Source organism: Antechinus flavipes, chromosome 3 (genome assembly GCF_016432865.1).
Source record: "Antechinus flavipes isolate AdamAnt ecotype Samford, QLD, Australia chromosome 3, AdamAnt_v2, whole genome shotgun sequence".
Classification (NCBI taxonomy): Eukaryota; Metazoa; Chordata; class Mammalia; order Dasyuromorphia; family Dasyuridae; genus Antechinus; species Antechinus flavipes.
The window spans coordinates 546,853,812-546,876,111 of NC_067400.1; the positions used below are offsets into that span (position 1 = coordinate 546,853,812).

Genomic DNA, 22,300 nt, shown 5'->3' on the forward strand with positions numbered 1-22,300 from the left:
GATTTAATTGATATTCATGAAAATAGGCAAGGTAGGTATGATTGCATATATTTTAGGGATGAAGAAATTGAGCTAAAGTTTTATTGTTATTTCAATGTTTTTCTATGATTCTCTTGCTTCAGTATAATTGCAATGGTATGTGATGATTTAAAAACAAGAATCCCAATCTTCTGTCTTTTCCTCCAGTACTATTTCTCTTCAACTCAGTGCCTCTCTAGAAAACACTTGTTCCCCAAGGTAGTATTTTAGGATTTGTCATATTAAAATTTAATGCTATGTTTCATATTTTTACAACCAAGGCACATATTCATGAGGGTGAAGAAAGTCATAGAATATTTTATTAGAAAAACTTGCTGAGACAAAATACCTCTCTCATGAAGAGAGTAGAGCTGGAGTCAATAGAATTAGGTCTAAATTCTGACTTCAATATATATTAATTGTATAACCATAGTCAAGTTTCTTATTTTCTCTCAGCTTTAGGTCCCTTATCTATCAATGAGAATAATATATTTGTACTAGTTGGCTCATAACATTGCTATGGAGATCCTTTGCAAACTTTATTACACATGGTACCCTCTAAATTTTAATGTGTTTTAAGCTTGAAAAGTCTAAAAAATACACTAAAACTTTTCAGATAAGAGTGTATTGCACCACCTATTTAAAGAGTCTTTCTTTTTTTATATCCTATCATATTTTCCTGCTCTTTTATATGTTGATATAGGTTTAGGTTCAAAACCTTTTCAGATGATTTTTTTTCTTCTTGAAACATATTTCTTCCATTCTTTTAAGAAACTCTTAATTTTTCTTGACAATGCAGAGAGTAGAGAGAGACATTCCATCAGTCCTTTCACTTGCTTTTCTTTAATGGAGAATTCTTGTTGCCTTTCCATTTATTTTGTATTGACCTACACTATTGTGTTTTATTGTTATTTCAGTGTCTTCCTGTGGTTCTCTTGCCTCAGTACCACTACAGTCTCCTTAAGTTCAAACTGTACTTTTTTTGGATCTCTCACATCATCTGAACAGTGGAGCACAGTGGAGATTGTTGGTAAAAATGTATTTTGGAGATTAAGGTGCCCCATGTTTCTCTATTTAATAGATGGTTATTTGGCAATTCTTTGAGTTATAGCAACACTAATAATGTATATACCATATTGTTTCTGAAGGTGTTCATACTAACAGTGTGATCTTTGGCAAATCATTTGGCAAAGTCCCTGACTTTGGATTTCCTCAACTGTAAACTGAGGAGTTGCACTAAAATTTTTTTTCAATATAATATAATAATTGTTTCTAATCGTACCTTGCAGTTCTTTGTGCAAATTGCTTTCTCCATGGATATATAGATAAATATATATTTATATCTATCTATATATAAAGCACTCAGAGACTATTCTCTAACAATTTAGCATTTGCTTAGAAGGAAATACTATTAAAGGAAAGTGTAGCTACCTAACATATCTGTAGAATAGACTTTGAAAGAACTTTTATTGAAGTGCTAAAGATAGAAGGGAAATGAATGTTTTGAATCCTTCTGAGTTGTGACATACATAGGTAACAGAGGCATAAGTGGCCAAAAAATTCTGATTTTTCATGACCTGATGCATGAAAGGGACTGAGAAGCAGAAGTTTGCCTTAATAAAAACCAACAGAATTGTTTGTTCTTTTTGGATTTTGTTGTATACATATAGCTAAGGGTTTTCAGTTTTACCTGCTATAGACAGGTATTTCATAAGAAAAAGGAACCATCAAACAAAACTTTATCTAGTAATAAAAACGAGTTGTCATGGAGAAAATGAACATGAATTTGTTACTGGGGATGTTCTATCAGCAGAGAATACATCGTTTCCTACTCAGGAGCATTAAGAGACCTGAAACAGATTATGAAGCTGTGTATTGAATCACCTGCCAATCTGTTGACATTCTTTGGAGGTCTTCCATTCCTGTACTGACCCAACTTGACCCCACTTAGTTTGTGAGAATTGGCAGAATCTGAAGGCCAGGTGGTATGTGTGGCTATGGGCCAGTGCTATGCAAGCACTTTAACCAAAGTGATAGCAAAGGTTAATCTCTTTCATGTGAATTGCCTAATTTATAATTTTCTGAAAGAACTGGATATAATTCTGAACAGAAGCTCTTTTTAGTAAAATATCTTGTTCCACATAATTTTTAGACATGATACATAAAATATTCTCATGGTTTCTGAATTCCCCTTTTAAATCCCCACCCCCCGATGCCTCACAAAGATTTGTCTTTTTGAAGGGTTTTGTTTTTAGAGGCAATTGGGGTTAAGTGACTTGCCCAGGGTCACATAGCTATAAATGTCTGAGGCCAAATTTGAATTCAGGTCTTCCTGATTTCAAGGCCAGTGCTCTATCAGTGCTGCAGCCTATTTGCACCTGTCATTTGTCATTTGAGTAGACCAGATTCAGGTAGTTGTACAGCTTCAGAATACCTTGTCCTATTTTTCTAGTGTGTCATTCCTAGGATTTTGGAAATGCTTGTATGATAGATGCCTGCTACTCAGACTTTCATTCATATTGGGTAAATGCCACAAATAGTTGATGATTTTTCAAATTCTACATAAAAAGCCTTGTAGGCCCAAAGCCAATTGATCCTCCCTCTCTCTTTTGTTCTCTCTATATGTTTCTTTTTTTTCTCTCCTAAGCTTATTCAGAATGAAGACTCTTTCAGAAATGTGCCTATTGGCCTTATGTAATTCCTTTTGATTCCTTGATAGCAAAATACGTAGATTTTTTTTTGCTCCTGCTTCCTTTTTCTTTCCCTCGGATTTTTGGTCTGACCTATTTCTGATGCTCTTCTTGGCCCATTGTAGGCTGCTTTTGGGACCGACCTCTGCTTGGATCAACACTTTCAGGGTGATAACTGGCAGACCATTAGAGAATAAAAAGAGAAGTAAGTACACAAGTATTATCTATAGATTTGAAGTATATGTATAGAATTATAAATTCCTTATGTTACTTTGGACAGTAAAAATTTTGCTAAATTAAATACAAGTTTACAGAAAACTAATGGATACTAACTATCAATATTGGTTTAGAGTTTCCATTGCCAGACTATGCTTACCTTGTCCTATTGCTTTACCTAGCAGAGTATTTTTCTTACAGTAGGTGTTCAATAAAAGTTTGTCAGAATGATTAGCAAGGCTGTCCTTCAGGATATATGGACCCCAGAGACATTCAAATGGGGAGGGTAGGCAAGTGATGGATAAATAACATCGTGTAATTTTTGGCCTCTCTCTAATATCTTTGTATAGGTGAAATCAGGTTATTATTTTAACCTGCAATGAAAGTCTTGAAAAGAAATGAAATCACTAACAGTGTGTATAGAAAGGTGTAGTTTCATCCATTTTGCCTTGGTGAGGTTCTTCTAGGTATTAGCTGACTGAGGCACTTGTTTCTCGTTCATATCTTTTGACTGACCCTCTTGGCAGTAAAGGATTCCACTAAACTTAGGATTTGGGAACCGGTTTGATTCTTTTGTACTTCTTTTTTCCTCATTCCACTTTGGAGGTATTAGCTGCTGCCCCAGTTTGAGGAGGGGGTGCTACTAAAGTATCTGTCCTTTGTTGTCCTACTTCTCCCAGCTGTGCTCTCTCAGGTGTCTCCAGTTAAATCAACTGACTTTTCTGTGATCATGCCCAATAAAAGAGAAGATTGTTTTCAATAATTCTTCTGTGAAGTTCTCCTTTTAAGGTTCTGATAGATCTTCTCTAACATGTATTCCAGAATGGGGAAACAAAGTGGAATTCTGTGTTATTTACTTCATAGATCTCTCTCTTCCCCCCTCTATTGTTTTTGCTTTTAGAGTCAACATTTTCTCTTTCTCAGTCATGTGGTGCTTGTATCCATGATTTTTCAGCAGTAACTCCCAGAAATCACGTCTGTGAGCTCTTTTATACCCTGGGTTGTAGTTTGTTTGGTTTTGATGATTTGGACTCATCTTGATAGCTAGGAACTCTTTTGCCTACTCATCTTGTATCCCACAGCTAATAAGTGTAAGAACTTTGCTTTGAATCTGGATTTTTCACTTTGTCTCATACTCTTTCCACTATATTACATGGCCTTTTGCTATGTCAATAAGATTTCAAGAAACTGAAGTGAGAGAAAACATAGGAGCCCAGGAAGGCCAGAATTGTTCTGACCTTGTGAAATACTTAAAAAAAGGGTAAAATATGGTAACTAGGGATTGAATACTTGTATAAGATGTTGAACACATTGGGGAACCAGTGAAGAGATTGTGAAGAAAGAAGTTATACTAATAGCTGAGAGGAAGCTAGAGGGAGATTGGTGGTAGGGAGAACAAAAGTTTCAGATTATAGCATGGACCAAAGGTGCTTAATTCATTGATAAGGTGTCTGCCTTGATTTCCCAGACACCAGATTGAAAAGAATCTGTTTTGCTGTGCTTTTGTTCCTGAAGGATTAACATTGCCATAGAATCCACTTACTTATTTAATGTCTTTTATATTTAAAGGTTTTATTTTTTTTTTAGCACAGCTATTCAAGAATTTTCAAAGTCATTATCAAAAATTATTTATTAACTTCCAAATTGCTCTTGGCTCTATACTAGATACTCTCAAAAGATTATTCTTACTGTATACAAATGAAAGGAATCTTTTGTGCTTAGGTGAGGAAGCAGTGTTCTAGAGGGTAGGGGACATAAATGATCCCAATAACTTTCTATTTTGTGAAAAATCAGTCCTATTTAAAGGACTGTTTATCAACCAACATAGGAAGACTTTTGTAGCCCAGGGAATTCTAGCCAAATTCAACACTTAGTAGAATGACAGAACAATAATTAAAATATAGATTTAAATGCAGTCTGGTTTTTAAAATTATAACTTCACTTCAGGCTAGTCATTAATAAGCATCTGTTAATGGTAACTGGTGAGCTTCAGAGATTGAAAAAGATGAATGTTTAAGGAGAAGTCTTAGGTTAACTGGTTATTGAAATGAAAATGATTCAGCTACACTTTAGGAGAATTATCAATAATTCACAGGACAGAGACAGATTGGGTTGTTAATTTCAGCAAATGAAGTTTAAAAAAAACAAGTTTCAATAAGAAATAGTTGAAAAATCTATAAAAGCATTGGACTTAAAGAGTAAAGGACTCCTAAAGAATTGGAAGGGCATAAAGAGAAAAGATGGGAGAACATAAGAAATTACCACCCCTGGGTGGTATAAAAAGGAAGGAAAGATAGGAGGAAACCTAGTTCATCTAACAAAGAGCTGACATAAAAATGGGAATATGACCAAAAATGGAAACTGGGGCAAATTACAAGGAGGAGCTTAAGGTTGCAACAAAGACTCTAAAGAACAGAAAAATGAAAGCAGGAAATAGGATGCAAGTTGCAATAGGCAGAAAGGTACAAGAGATTGGATGAAATAAAATGTTATTTCTTTATTTTTTATATAGTAGGGAAAGATAATAACAGGTGACATAAAAACTGGAGCTGTTTGATACTTCTTTAAAAAAACTTTATAAAAACAACCACCACAAAATTGCAAACAGGGACAGTTAACATTTCGAGGAGGAAAAGCAATGGTTTGATGAAAGATGAGTTGATTGAGAAACTTGTTTTATAGTCTGAAGACTTGTATCCCAAGGAACTAAAAGAACTAGTCCATATAATATGAAGGTTTTTAACTCTATTAAAAAAAAAGAATCCTGGCTTATTAGAAAGTGTTTTAAAAATATTTAAATTTATTTACTAAAAGTATTTTTGAAAAATCAATCACCATTTCCAAATACATTTCTATATATGGGCGAGGAAAGCCCTATTCAGGCAATTTATACTTGTCTAATTAAAAAAATATGATAAATGAATTTTGTAGAAGATAAAGTGATGGGTAAAAGTCAGAATAATTTCATGTAGAAGTCCTACATATATTGCCATTTCTAGTAGATCAAGAGAATGTGTAGAATAATATAGATATAACCTGAAACTCAGAATAGTGCAAAAAACAGAACAATTCAGTCCTGCTGTGGCCTTACACAGACCCAGAGATTTGGAAGATTTCTCAAAAAGAAATATACTTTATAATCTCTATGGCTTATATTTGTTTCCATTTGGTATTCTCATGAACTTAAACTATTTTAATTTAATTCCTTTCTAGCACTCATGTAGCTGTCCTTACTTCCCTCATAAACACTAAACTGACCAGGCATGGTACATAGAACAAGTTTATTACTTGCAATAATGAATAGAGAAAAGACTTGTATCTGAACTGAGACAACTGTTCCCTCTGTTGAGTCCTATCTTCTTTAAAAAAAAAAATGTGTACAGTCATTCTGGATTTACAGTTGTTTCTCAGGATTAAGGTTCCTTCAAATAAGAGAGAGATTGTGGAGTTATTACAGAATAAATAATCTCTCTTCCCCATCCCTTTCTTTTTCTCCCTTCTATCTTCCCTTCTTCCCCCCTCCATGTCTTCTTCCCTTTTCTACTTTTCCTTTTTTTCTTCCCTTTTCACTTCGCTCGTACCTTCATTCTCCACATGATTCAGCATACTAACAAATGGCAAGATCCAGATTAATTTTTCCTAGGGGCAACTAGATGGTGCAGAAGATAGAGCCCTTGCCTAGGACTCAGAAAAACCTGAGTTCAAATCCAACCTCAGATACTTACTAGCTGTGTGACACTGGGCAAGTCACTTAACCCGAATTGACTCAACAACAACAAATAACCACAAAATTCCTTAGTGTCTCTTTGACTCATAGATTCTGTCTCCAGTTCTGGCTCCTTCAGTAGTTTTTGGGTTTAAGGCTCCTTCTTGTATCAATCTTTCTTTCCCTTCTGGTGCTTCATTGTTTCACTGCTTATGTTTCCTACTTCCACATGACAGTTTTAAAAAACTTGAAGACTTCTGTTATGCCCCCTCCCTAAGTCTTTCTTCAAGGTAAAGATTCCTAGTTCTTTTAATCCATTTTTGTATGATACCCTCAGATGTCCCACTGTATTGGATGCCTTCTTATCTTGATTGTCCTCTAGGCTTGTCAGTGTTATTCCTAAAATTATAGAACTTAACGTAATAGGCCAGATTTAATCTGTTTTGTACAAAGTAAAGCAGAGCTGCCATTTCCCTTGTTTCGACCACTTTGCTTTCTGTAATGCAGTCTTGGATAATATTAGCTTTTTTGATTGCTATTTGTCATTTCATTGACTCATAATGAATTTATAATCTATTCTGAACTTACCCTGCATCTTTTATATGAACTTCTATCTTAGTTACATTCATTCTCTCCCTTCTCATCCTATTTTTCTGAAGCTGACCTTTGAACTTCAATTCCAGAATTTATATCTCTGCTATTCATTTAATTCTTTTTCTTTTACCCTATCATATTGGTTTGTTGAGATCTTCTTGTATACTCATAATGAACCATGTTTGTTAGCCTCTTCAGCTCTGTAACATCATCATATGCCAACCATACCTTCCTTTAAATCCTTGATTAAAATGTTGATTAATATTGTTCCAAAAGCAGATCACTAGCCACTCTAATAAAGGTTTAGTCATCCTAACTTTTGTCTTGCCATTGAACTTGGTTGACTGGAAGAGAAAGTAAGGCTGATGATTTTACAAAATTCTTCCTCACTTAAATCTGATTCATGAACAAGACAAGACATCACCCATAATCCTCTCTGAAAATGAAGGATGAACATTAATCCGACTCTGTGCAGTTAGCTTATTTTGAATACCTTTAGTGTACTCTCACTTGATTTATATCTCCTTATCTTGTTTATAAGGATGACATGAAAGACCTAGTTGAATACTTTATATGTCTCCATTTTTGTTGATTTTCTAGTTTAACTATCATATCAAAAGATGTAATGAGATTTTTAGTATTCATTGCTTCCTTTTCCAAAAGCTCACAACCATCATATTAATAATATAGTCTAGAATATTTCCAGGAATTGTACTATTACTTACTGGTCTAGAGACTCAATGTGGTACTAGGAAAGAGGTACTAGAAAAAGAGTACTAAATTTGGAATCAGAAGACATCTAGATTTCTGAAACTTAGTTTCCTAGGTTTCTAAGATGGAGTTCCAAAAAGGAAAGAAATATTAGCATGGAAAGAAGGCTAAACCCAAAGTTTATTGCAAGGGCCAAAACTGAAGGGATATAAGACAAAGGGTCACAAGGAAGAGGAACAAATGGATATAATAATTTGAGTTGTGCCTTCCCCGCATGGCTCTTGTGATAAAATATATGAAAATGTTTTTTATCATCTTTAAAGTGTGACAGAATTGTCAGATTTTTTGCAGTCTCTCATTTTTTTTTAAATTAGAAGAACTATTTGTCTTTTTCCAGTCCTATGATGCTTTTCCCTTTCTTAAGACTTTTCTGAATTCTCTAACAAAGTAATATTAATAAATACTGCCAGTTCTCTCAGAATCTTAGGATATCTGGAACTTAATTTTGGTTGTAACTCCTTATAAACCACTTTTGTGGCATATGTCATATTCTAAAGAGCAGTCTCCCTGGAGAAGAAACAGAAGCAAAATAAAGAATGGATAGCCTCCTTTTTGTCCTGCATTATCATCTTTCTGTAGGGCTTGAGTCTTTCCTTTGATCCTTCTTTCCTTGCACTGAGCTTTTTTAAAAAAAATAAAACTAACCAATAAATAAAAATAATTCTAGAGGACTTGATCACACTAACAATTGTGAATAACTTTATTAATATAGTTATTTTACAACAGTAATAACTCATATTTATATAGTACTGTAAGGTTTTGGGCAGCTAGGTGGCAAAATGGATAGCACACTGGGCTTCAAATCCGAAGACTCACATTCATGAGTTCAATCTGGCTTCAAATGCTTCCCAGCTGTATGATCCTGGGCAAGTCATTTAATCATGTTTGCCTCAGTTCCTCCTGTGTAAAATGAGCTGGAGAAGGAAATGGTAAATCATTCCAGAATCTTTGTCAAGAAAAACCCAAATGGGCTCATGAAGAGTCAGACGTGAATGAACAACAAAAACTTTAGAGTATAAAATGTTTTCCTTAGAGCAGTTTTTATCGGGGAGTAATGGGTATATTACTGCTATTCAGTGGATGGGCAGAGAAGTGACAGCTGGTCCATGTGGAAACCCAGCATGAAACCTATCTATCTTGGCTATAGCACCAGGACTCACCATTAAGATGCTTTGCTGGCCATGTAGGGCATGATTTCAAATTTATACAATGATAATTTTTGCCAATGAATAACTGTATAAAGTTCCTTTTCTGCAAAGGTTATTTGATGATTTCATATATAGAAGGTGATCTCTATTCTCAAAGTCTGTGCCAGTAGAATACAAGATGTGACCACTTACCAAGCTGGAAAATCCTCAGTAAATGACCTTAATGATCCCAAAACTAGGCTAATTAAACACAGAGATGCTCATCACTAGCTTATAGAAAGAAAGCCCATATTTTTTAAGATCCTAGCATTGTGATAATCATTTTACAATTACCTTATTTAATTTTCATAGCAATTTTAGGAGGTAGGTATTATTATCCTTATATCACAGATGAGGAAACTGAGGCAAACAAAGGTTATGTGAACTGCCAGGGTCATATGGCAAATAAATTTCTGAAGTCAGATTTGAACTTACGTTTTCCTTATTCCAGGTCGTGTGCCCTATCCACTCTGCTACCTAGCTGTCTTTAAATAAAACAGACATGACCTAGACCATGACCTAGACATAATGTGAACAAATTTCTGCCTGAAGGTTGTTTTTTTGAAATTCCTCTGTTGAAGGACATGAATTGTACAGGATGAGAAGCCATGGATGGTTTTGTGGATTATAATAGGGAGTGTGTATATTGATGAGAACACAGATGGAAATTAATTATATAGTTTCCACAAATTTGTACTTTGTTGTGCTTATTATTGTTGTGTATACCCAATCAAATAAGAATAAATGATTTCTCTTTACTAAAAGAGAACCACAAAGTAGCTGTGGCCCCAAAATATAGCAAAGTGTCAATGGACAAGCACTTATTGAACACTTACTGTGTGTCAATAGGCCCTGGGGAAATCAAGAAAAAAATGAATCAATTCTTGAACTCAAAGAGCTTACATTCTATTGGTAAAATAACATGTATAATATAAGCACATACAAAGTCAATACAGGCAATTTCAGGGTGGATGGGGAAGACTCTGGAAATTTCTGGAAATGATCAAGGAACTCCTCACTAGAGCTCTGCTTTGAGGAAAGCTAGTTTCAAAATGGCAGAAATAAAGAGGGAAAATATTTCAGATAAGGGAAAACCAGAGATGGGAAATGGGTTGTCATGAGTGAGCATGCTGAGCTTCTTTTTACACTTGAGCTCCTTAATAGCCATTTTTAGCTCATTCTATTCAATCTTTCCCCTTGACTGACATTCAAGGAAAAGAAGAAAAAGCACATAGACCAGGTTTTCTGGTAAAAAGGAGAGTACTATATAATATGCTGAGAAAGGTAACTTGGAGCAAGATTGTGAAGAATTTAAATACCTAATAGTGGAGTTTGTATTTTGTGTCAGAGACAAGAAGGAATCACTAAAGCCTTTGGAGCAATGAAATAGTTTAGTGAAATATATATCTTAGAAATAATGATTTGACAGTTATGTGGAGAGTAGATGAGAGAATAAAGAGACCAAAAGGATATTACAGTGAAAGGTGAAGAATACTTCTTTCTTATTGTCACCTCCTAGAGTCTTCTTTCCTTAAGATGAAGTTCAAGTACTATCTTTTTCATGAAGCCTTTCTGGGGTGTTCCAGTTGCTATGTCTTTCCTCCCAAATGACTTTGAATTTAACTACTTTGCATTTAAAAAAAATTATTCACATATATAAATATTTCATATATTTAAATAAGTTTTGGTCATCTCTACTCCCCTCCCCCAGTTTCTCCTGAGAATGCAGTAGGCTCCTTTTGAGCAAAGATTGCTTGTTTATTTGCACTTGTATCCCTAGCACCTCATTTAACATTTTATGCATAATAGGTATGAGGTGATTCAGTCCAATTCCAAAGGTTTTGTGATAGAGAGCCATTTGTACTCAGAGAGAGGACTGTTGGGGACTAAGTGTGGATCATCATATAGTATTTTGACTTTTTTGTTGTTGTTTGCTTGCATTTTGTTTTCTTTCTCATTTTTTCTTTTTGGATCTGATTTTTCTTGTGCAGCATGATAATTGTGGAAATATGTATAGAAGAATTGCACCTGTTTAAAATATATTGGATTATTAGCTGTAGGGGGGAAGCGGGGAAAAGGAGGGAGAAAAAAATTTGAAGCAAGATTTTGCAAGGGGGAATGCTGAAAACTGTCTGCACATGTTTTGAAAATAAAAAGCTTTAAAAGAATAAAAAAAGAAATATTTAATTCCAATAGACTTGTAATGAAAAATGCTGTCCACATCCAGAGAAAGAGCTATGGAAACTGAATATGGAGTAAACCATATATTTTCTTTTTTGTTCATTTGTTTGATTGTTTGCTTTTTCTTTCTCGTGATTTTTCCCTTTTGTTCTGATTTTTCTTTCACAACATGGCTAATATGGAAATATGTTTAAAATGATTATACTTATATGACCTATATCATATTGCTTGCTATTTTAGGGAAGGAGGAGACAAGGGAGGTAGGGAGTAAAAGTTTGCAATTCAAAATCTTGCAAAAATGAGTGTTGAAAACTGTCTTTACACATAACTGGAAAAATAAAACACCACTGAGAAAAAAGGAAAAATACTTATTAACTGATTGAGAGAGAAGGGGTCAGATTTAAGAGATGTTGTAGGGGTAGAATTGATAAATCTTGAGAACTGATTGGATATGGGAAGAAGGTAAGAACAAGTTAAGATGAAAGATGACTTTGAGTGTGAACTTGGATGATTGGAAGGATGATCTGAAGCTCTTGATAGAAACAGGAAAATTAAGAAGAGGAGAGAGAATTATATTGTTAGATATAATACTGTACTTTGAGTAAAGAGGAGGTAACAATAGCATGTGCAGCCTTGTGAAGGAGGTACTGTTATGATTTCCCCATGTTACAGCTGAGGAAACAGATTAAAAAATATTAAGTGTATTTACCCACTTACCCATTCACATAACCAATAAGTAACTGAGGCAGGACTTGCATTTAATACTCTCTGACTCCAAATCCAGAACTCTCACTGTTGTGCACCATGGCTACAGATTTGGAATAATTTTCTCCTTTCAACCTACTAATGATATTCCTCATGGTGAATAACTCAGGCTCATCAGCCTATTATTGAAGGTGGAATGTTGGCCTTCTAGACATTAGAATAGAACTGCAGTTTTCTAAATTTAATTTTCTATATTTTATGCTTATTCAATTAAAATAACTTTTTGGAGTACTCTCCAGTTTGAAAGTACCACCTTGTACACTTCGGTGCATTATCTTATTGACCAAGACTCTGTAATTCCTCCTTTTGCAATAGTGATGACTTTATACACATGGGTTCATGATTTCAGGCATGAATTATTGTCTCAAAGATCTGTTTTACTTTGTGTAAGTATAGTCAAAAAATAAATCCAGCCTTATCTTTTAATTGTATATGTTTTTCACTTTGTACAGTTTGACAGAATCTAAGTGATCTGTTTATAACAGCTGGATCTAAGAGGAGAATGTTTGTTATGGCGTGAGGACTGAACCAATGAAAGTATCTTAATTTTAGGAGCAACAAGAAGAGGGGAAGATTGTCTGTAGGGCCTCTATGCTACCTGTTATGTGTGTGAGAGGAGAAAAATACCTCTTAAGGGAGGAACAAACAAGAACATACAGGCCTAAGCAATATATGATAGCAGGACTGAATGGTCCTGGTCAGACTTCAAGAATTTTGTAATAAGTAGTGTGTGATCATCTTTGCTTACAAGTCTACACATGCATTTAAGTAACTTTGTTCCTGGGACTGGCCTGACTACAGGAATAATCTGGGCACTCACCTCAGGTCCTAGAGCTGAAGGAATTATAGTCATTGCCCACTAATTCTCCTCATTCGCCCTATCCATCAAGACAGATTTACCAGCCAATTTTTCTCAAAAGTTGTAGAAAGGGAAAGTAGGACTCACTACATTAGTATTAGCCTTACCACATTTTTTTTAAGTTGCAGAACTTTGGGAAAAGGATTTCATTCTATAATCAAAACCAATTCTCCAAAAAATTTTTTAATTCAAACTCCTACCTTTGAAAGGAAATGCCTTGCAAAGGCGTACATTTCATACTTATAGCCAGCCTGACATTTTTCAGAGTTAACAGTGTGTTCTGTAGCCTCCTGACATGCCTAATTTGTGTTGTTGTTTTGAATATTCTTGAAAATGGTCAAATAATGAGGGGAAAACAATATGTGTCTAGGCAGAGTAGGCTCTCCTCATTCTGACACAAGTCACATTAATGCTAATGAGATCTGGATGCTAAAGCCCTGAACTTTAGGGGAAAAATGGACCCCTCTCTGCTGAAACACATTTTCTTCTCATTAAGCCCACCATTTTTATTAATATTAGCAATAATAATGAGAAATAGGCAGGCTGTCTTTTTGCAAAAACCATGATTGATGTAAAGAAGGAGAAGAGTTTAATGATTCAGACCAAAGAGTTAGTTTGGTGGTAAATCGATTGCATCCTTCTGTGGCCCTGGCAAGGGTTATATTTTTCTAAATGAGGGCTGTGGTGAGTCACTGTCAGCTCTGCCATCATTAATGTTAATGGGGAGCTACACAGCAGCAACCCTATGTATCCAGATAAAAATCTACCACACAGTGGCTTTGCAGCTGTGTGTGGGTATATGCATCCACAGTCAATATTCAGTCTAATCAAGGATTTATTCACTAGAGAAGCACGGCTTACATCATTTAACTGTTCCATTGGATGGCTGTATGGATATCTTAGTTCATATCTGAATATGTTCCATAATTTTCTAGTTATAGTTCTTTCTTTCTATAGAATTTCTAGCTATAGTTAGATTTTTTTCAAAGGGAAATGTTGAGAAGAAGGTAAGGGGGGAAAAAGGGGTGAAGTCAGGGAAATTTTTTCTTTTACAGTGGAATGGAAGCTTGCCTATTCTGGGAAAAGTCCATCAAAAACAGTATATGATGTATCCCCTAGTAATTATATCTCCCTTGGTAGTTTTGCAAATTTTTGTTGCTTCCTCAAGGGTTGAATGTCATTCTGTTAAATCCCACTACATACCAGTGTTGTGGTTCTAAGAATGACTACAACTTCATATAGTTTCCAGTTGTAGGAAAATGGTGGTGTAAACAGTGAACATTTTCTATAAAGCACATAAAGAGTATAAAACTCGTAGAAAAACTAATAACAAAATTCATCTAGAAAAACAAAAGGTTAAGAATAGCAAGGTAATGAAAGAAAAAAACTGCAAAGAAAGGTATCCTAACCATAATGGATCTAAAACTATATTATAAAACAGCAATCATCAAGACTATTTGTTACTCACAACATAACATTTCCACTCTTTCTGTTATTGTCTGCTTGCATTTTTGTTTTCCTTCTCAAGTTATTTTAGCCTTCTTTCTAAATCTGATTTTTTCTTGTGCAGAAAGATAACTGTATAAATATATATACATATATTGTATTTAACATATTTAACATGTACTGGACTACCTGCCGTCTAGAGGAGGGAGTGGGGGAAAAAAGAGGAAAAGTTGGAACAGAAGGTTTTGCAAGGGTCAAGGTTGAAAAAATTACCCATGCATATGTCTTGTAAATAAAAAGCTGTAATAATATTAATAATAATAAAAGACTATTTAATACTGGCTAAGAAATAGAGTGGTGAGGGCAACTAGATGGCATAGTGGATAGAGCACCAGTCCTGAAGTCAGGAGGACCTGAGTTCCAATCCAGCCTCAGACATTTAACATTTCCTAGCTGTGTGAACCTGGGCAAGTCACTTAACCCCAACTGCCTCAGCAAAAAAGAAAAAGAAAAAAAAAAAAGAAATAGAGTGATGGATCAGTGGAATTAGAATAGATACACAAGATAACAAATTTGCTTGTTGATGTTCCTGAAGGCTCCAGCTTCTGCAATGAGAACTCACTGCTTACCAAAAACTGTTGGGAAAATTGTATGGCAGTATGGCAGAAACTAGGCATGTACCAGCATCTCACATTATATATCACAATAAGATTAAAATGGATCCATAGTTTAGACATAAAGGGTGATACCACAAGCAAATTAGGAGAGCAATGAATAATTAATTGTCAAATCTATGGAGAGGGGAAGAATTTATGACCTAACAAGAGAGAGAGAACATTACAAAATGCAAAATTTATAATTTTGATGGTATGAAATTAAAAAAGTTTTTGCCCAGATAAAACCAATGCCCCCAAATTAGAAGAAAATCAGAAAGATGGGAAAATTTTTTTATAGCAAGTGTTTCTGATAAAGGCCTTTTTTCTCAACTATATAGAGAACTGAGTCAAATTTATAGGAATATAAATCATTCACCAATTGATAAATAGCCAAAAAATATAAACAGGAGTTTTTAGAAGAAGAAATTAAAGTTATCTATAATCATATAAAATGCTCTAATTCACTATTGATTAAAGAAATACAAATTGCAACAACTCTGAGGTACTACCTCAAACCTATCAGATTGGCTAATATGACAAAAAAGGAAAATGATAAATGTTGGAGAAGATGTGGGAAAATTGTTAGTGGGGTTGTGAACTGATCCAAGCATTCTGGAGAACAATTTGGAATATGACCAAAGGGTTATAAAATTATGTATACTCTATGATCCAGAAGTATCACTACTGGGGCTATATCCTAAAGAGATCATTAAAAAAGATAAGGATCTACATGTACAAAATTATGACAGCTTTTTTTTGTAGTGGAAAGAAACTAGAAATCAAGTGGATGCCCATCTCCTGGAGAATGACTGAATAAATTGGTATATGAATGTAAATGAAATACTATTGTGCTATAAGAAAGGATGAGCAGATGGATTTTAGAAAAACCTGCAAAGACTGATGAACCAATGTTGACTGAAGTGAGCAGAACTAGTAGAACATTGTACATACATAACAATATATATAGTAGGATGATTTTCTATGATTGACTAACTTTTTCTCAACAATACAATGATTCAAGACAATTTCAAAAGCCTCAAGATGGAAGATGCTATTCACGTCCAGAGAAAGAATTATGGGGTCTAAATGCAGATCAAAGAATACCATTTTCACTTTTTTATTTCTTGTTTTTCATGGCTTTCCCCTTTTTGTTCTGTTTCTTCTTTCAGAACATGACTAATTTCAGAACATGGAAATATGTTTATATAATTGCACATTCACAATCTATATCACATGCTTGCTGTCTTCAGGAGGGAGAAAAAAATTCATTATAAAAATGAATATTGAAAACCACTTGTAATTGGAAAAATATTATCTTCACAAAAAGGAAAAATATATGATTCAAAATAATAGAAAGTAATTATTTTTTGTGGGGAAAAGTAAAGCATTAAATAATAAGGGCTGAAGGGAGAAGTCAGGTAAAGTCTCATTATAGAGTAACACTTGGATGGAACTTTGAAGGGAGAGAGGCATAGTAGAATGGGTAGCTATATGGTATAAAGATAGAGCCCAGGCCTATAATGAGGAAGGCTCATCTCCCTGAGATCAAGTCTGGCCTCAAACTATTAGCTGTATGACCCTGAGCAGGTCACTTTAACCTAGATTACCTAGAAAATTCATCTGCAAAATGAACTGGAAAAGGAAATGATAAATCACTCCAATATATTTGTCTGGAAGACCCCAAATGAGGTCACAAAGAGTCAGGCACAACTGAAAACTTCAAAAACAGTAATAATAGGAATTTAATAAATTGCTTTTGGATTTACTGGATTATATCACTATCAATGGATGTGGGTATGACTAGAAAGCCTGTTTTGTGAAAAGTAGTCTTCTGCCCACTTTGCAAATTATTCTTTAATTGGTACCACCAGCCTCTAGTTGCAGAGGGGCTCTTTGTGATTCTGTCTCTCCATCTCTGAAATTTTTTTTCCTGAATTGATTTGTTTCTCTGCCTTTGGGATTTCTCAACTCCTTTTTGTTAATTACATCAGACAATGTTTTTCCCTCTTGCCATTCAGTGCCTACAAATGGACAGAAAAGCCTTTTCCTCTTCTTGAGATTGTTGAGGTTAATGGAAGACAAGAGGCCTATGGGAAGTTGACAACTAACTCTTTGTAACAAGTGGGTCATTTAAGACAGTTACTGTGAAATTATCACATGTCCCTTCACAGCAAGGATTTGGTTTGCTGATCCAGGCAGAAAATGACCATGAGCATCAGCTTTCAGCCTTGTAAAGGCACTCCCTTGACAACAATTCACATTCCCCTGTAACCATAACATTGCTGCAATTGTATGAAGGAATTGTGAGAAGCAGAGATTATATATAACCTTTAAAAAAATAATCTTTGAGATAGCAATGCATCTTTCAGTTCTCAACTTTTCAGAACCAGAAAATATCTGAAGGAGGCAGAAATTACTCCCAGATAGTATTGGATATATGATAATTTTATAACAATTCTCTGGATACACATATGAAGGAACAGAAATATATACAAATATTTCATGGGATCACAATTTTTGGCTTGGAAGGTACCTCAGCAGCCATCTAATTCTACTCATACATGAAAAAAAAATTCCCACAATTTACCCAGTAAATAAGTGGTCATCTTGTTTCTACTTGAAGTCCTCAGAGAAGAGGAACTCACTATATCTCCTAAGATAGACAGCTCTAATTGTTAGGAAATTTTTCCTGACAGCCTCAATTTGCTTTTTTTCACCTTACAACTATAGTTCTTGTTTTTTTTTCCAAGTCAAGCAGAACAAGTTTAACCTCTTTTCCACATGATAGCACTTCAGATGTTTGAAGATATCTATCCTGCCTCCCCTGAGTCTTCTCTTCCCTAGGCTAAACATTCCTGCTTCCTTTAATTGCTCCTCATATGACATGTGATAAGGTCCTTCACTATCTTGGTTTAAAGCAGGCACAAAGCAAGCACATCAAAAAATTCAAAAGAATCTTTCTAAGAATTCTATCTTATCAGGGAAGGATAATTTAGCCAGAAATCAAGGCATTTATTAGAGGCAGGATATCCTTTATGATATATATACATCATATCTATGAAAACTAATAAATCTGCTATTAAAATTGATATTGCTATTGATATATCAAAGGGTAAGGGAAATCCCTAGCTAAATTAACCCTGACCATTTTTATCACTTTGTAGGCTTCCAGATGTTAGCATAAGAACTTCTGTTCACACGAAGTGATGAATTCATTCTCAATAATCATACATGGTCATGTGGAAATATTCAGAAATACTTTCCCATGTGGGAAATAATCCCAAACATCTTTCCCATTAATTCAATTTATCTTATTAATTCAGTTTTGAAAAATAATAAACCCATTATATGTTAACAAAAATAAAATATTTTTGTGAAAATTACTATTTTTCCCAAACCAAAAAAGATAGTGAGAATGGCAGTTTTACTTTTTTTTTTTTTGCAAACATCTTTAACATCTAATTTAATAGAAAACAACTGGTTTTTCATATCTGTTTCTACATTCAATTTGTTCAGATAATATTGTTTTGGTTAGAGTATATGAAAAAAATGTAGCCTCACACAGATATGTAGTTGGAAAAGAAAGGAGTATTTTGATAGGCAAGAGACATCTTAGTATTATTATAAAAATAGTTTTGACCTTAGGGATTCCCTAAAGAATCCCTAAGCATCTATAGACAACCCTTTGAAAACTGTTGTCTTATAGCCTGGTTACAAAGATTTGGAAGACAAGTTTTATTGCAGGTAGAAAACAATAAAGTACGGGGAAGTGGGATGACCAGAGAAATGAAGGCTAACAGGAAATGAAAGTGGGAGGTGGTTAACATCTAAAATGTGGGCAAAATAAGAATATAAAAACTCCAACAGATACTATTGTGCTGTAGGAAATGATGAGCAGTATGCTGTCAGAAAAACCTGGAAAGACTGACCTGATGCAAAGTGAAATGTACTGGTGCAAAGTAACAGAAATATTGTAAAATGATCAGTTGTGAATGACTTAGCTATTCTCAGCAATACAATTATCCAAGATAACTCCAAAGGACTTAGGGAGAAAAATGTTATTCTTTCCCAGAGGAAAAAAACTAATGGTGTCTGAATTCAGATTGAGGCATACTTTTAAAAATTTTATTTTTCTTAAGGTTTTTTTTGTCTATGTTTTCTTTCACAACATAACTGCTATGAAAATGTTTTTCATGACTACACATGTATAACCTATATTGAATTGCTTGCCTTCTCAATGTGGTGGGGATATAAAGGGGAAAGGAATGGTGGAGGAACATGGAAGGAGAAAGGGAGAGAATTTGGAACTTAAAACTTTAAAATATTCCTTCCTTTTCCAACTACATAAAATGGGAAAAAATAAAATAGTAAAGAAAAATTTTCTAAAAAAAGATCTTAGTTAAAACAAAATGCTCCAATCAATCTAGTTTTTGGTGGAAGGCAAAGTATGTTTTTCTAAGATCAGCATTTTAGAAGATTTCTATTTTCTCTTCAAATTCGGTTGATAAACGTTTATTTTATAACATTAACTTCTTTCAAGTCAGGAATTCTTAACCTTTTTTTTTTGTCAGTCAGCCAATAAATATTTATTAAGCACTACTATGGGTCAGGCACTATTCTGAGTGCTGGGGATACAAATACAAAACCAAAGACAGTCCCTCCCCATAAGATGCTTATAGTCTAATGGGGAAGACAACATACAAAAGGAAAATGAAAGTGGGATTGAGGGAATAAAGTGCCTTGTGTAAGAGGGACTGTTCCAAAGATGTCTAAAAGCCGTATAGCTGCTGGGAAATGGGAAGAAAAATTGTGTTGTACTTCTTCTTTAAATAGAGGTCCTGGAATCTGGTCCTGCCCTTCACTCAAAGGGTCCAATCACAGGTGTAGAATGTACTGATGAGATATGAGTACAGGGAAGTAATCTCACAGAATAATGAGGTTTCTTAATTATGAGTTTACTTGAGAAAGAAAGCATGATGGAGAGTCCCAAAGAATTTCAAAAACAGTGCAGTTTATGGGAAATTGGGAAATGTCACAAATGCCTTTGATATTCTCAAGATTACAAAGGAAACCAATTATATTGAAATATAATTACTGAAGTATTTTTTAAAAAAAAACAAATTCAATGATCCCATATTAAGAATCCCTTTATTTTTAAGAAATTTTGATAAATTTTTAGGGATATCTATAGAGGGCATGTTTTAGAACCTCTTTTTTCTCATGGTATCCTCTATACATAGTTTGAGAATTCCTTCACTTCAGCCTTTAGAGGGGTTGAATCTACTTCTGAAGGACAAAGTGGAAAAACGTGCAGACCTCATTTGTTGCTCAGCATCTGTGAAATTGATTTGATTTTCCATCTATCTAGTGAAACTAAAAGTAATGGATTAAGTAGATAACATAACAACTTGAAAAATAGACCAAAAATGTCTTCAGGATTTCATTTGTCAGGAAGATGCTAAATGAATTATGATCTCACTGGGTATAGGAATATGCATCCTTGAAACTAGAGTATTTGAAATAACTTCTCTGGAGAATTCTTATTATAAGTTGGCATCATTCTGTAATAGAATGGGCTTTATTCTACATTTAAGGGAATAATTAATGCATTTATGCTATTTTTTAAGTTCAAGAAAAAACTCTGCCAAAATAAAGCAGTATCACAGATGTGAGCATTCAAATCTTTCCAAATGTTTGATAGAAACATTTAAAATATGATGATAAAGGAAGTTTTTCTTTCAAGATTTCTATAAGTTTTGAAAAGAGAATTCTGTGACTACATCTTCATTCAATCTCTGGCATTTCCAGGGTTTATCTTGTCTTAAGTTCATTATCATCATCCAGAATTGTACTATTTCCATGGTCTTGACGCCTAACATTCTTTTCATTGGTCATATCCTCCTCTTCTCCCACCTCTCTCCCTCTCTCTCTCTCCACCCCCCCCTCTTTCTCTCTCTCCCTCTCTCTCCTCCCAAATGTAATTCTTTGTTTGTCAGTTTCCTCACTTTACAGTTTTGATCTAGATTGACTTGAGAGCTAGGTGCCATAGGGCAGGGCTTATTGGACATTTTCTATTCACTGCCCCTTTTCAGCTTAGGAATTTTTACATGACCTCAGCATATAGGTATATAAAATAGGTATACAAATCAAATATTTGCTGATAATTATAGTTTTACTGTCCCCACTTTCAGTTATGAGGTCCCATATTAGGTTGTGAGCCTGAATTTAAGAAGCTGGGATATAATGCATAGAAGGCTAAATATGAATTCAAGAAAACCTGAGTTCAAAGCCTCCCTCAAGATACTTACTAACTGTGTTCTTGGGCAAATCACTTAACCATTCTTAGCCTCAGTATCTGTAAATAAGATGGTAATAGCATGCTCAAGATTGTTTCAAGGGTCAAAGGATATAAAATATATAAAGCACTCTGTAAACATTAAAGTGATAGGCAAATGTTAGCAATTATTATTATTAAACAACTATACATTATTCTCTACCCTAAAATATTTTCCCTCCTTGTCCTATGATTGCTTGTATCTTGCCAAATGCTAGCCCTTTTCCACTCTTGCTCATGTATGGCTGAATACTTCTATAGAAAGTCACCCAGGAATACTAAATAGGAACACAACAAATTCATAGTTTCAATTGGGACATTATTGCAGCATGGTCACTCCTTTATTCTATTTTTATTTAACCTTCACTTGAACTTGTCTTTCCCTCAAGATTATGTATCACTTTACATCCAGAATTCTGGAAAGTCACTAACACTGTTTACTTTCATTTCCCTATCTTCCTCTGAATCCTTAGTCTCCTATAATCTGGGTACTGACCTCATTACTTGACTAAAACTGTTCTTTCTAGGATTACCAATGATTTATTAACTGCTAAAGTCAATGCTCATTTCTCAGGACTTATTTTTCCTGTTCTCCAGATTTTCCGAGAGTCAAGATTCTCACTGAATCTTGACACTATTGATTTTTCCCTTTCTCCTGAATATTCTCTTTTCTTGATTCCCTTGACTACTTTTTTTTTCCCTGTTTGATTGATCCTTCTCAATCTCTTTTGTCGGATCACCACCCATGAAATGTGGGCATTCCCTAAAACTGTCCTATGTATTTTTCTCTTAGTATCTTTTTAGAGATTCTATGAGCTTCCAATGATTCAATTTTATCTCCATTCAAATTACCACAAATCTATATAAGTAGTTTTAA

General features: G+C 34.4%; 1 long non-coding RNA gene across 1 annotated transcript in view; it reads left to right on the forward strand.

The window, feature by feature from the left end:
- Positions 1 to 2,717: 2,717 nt before the first annotated feature.
- The window catches only part of LOC127555231 (uncharacterized), a 47,724-nt gene continuing 28,141 nt past the window's right edge, over positions 2,718 to 22,300 (forward strand). Inside the window, exon 1 of the long non-coding RNA XR_007952191.1 lies at positions 2,718 to 2,913. This is a non-coding gene — a long non-coding RNA (uncharacterized LOC127555231). The remainder of the gene's footprint in view (positions 2,914 to 22,300) is intronic.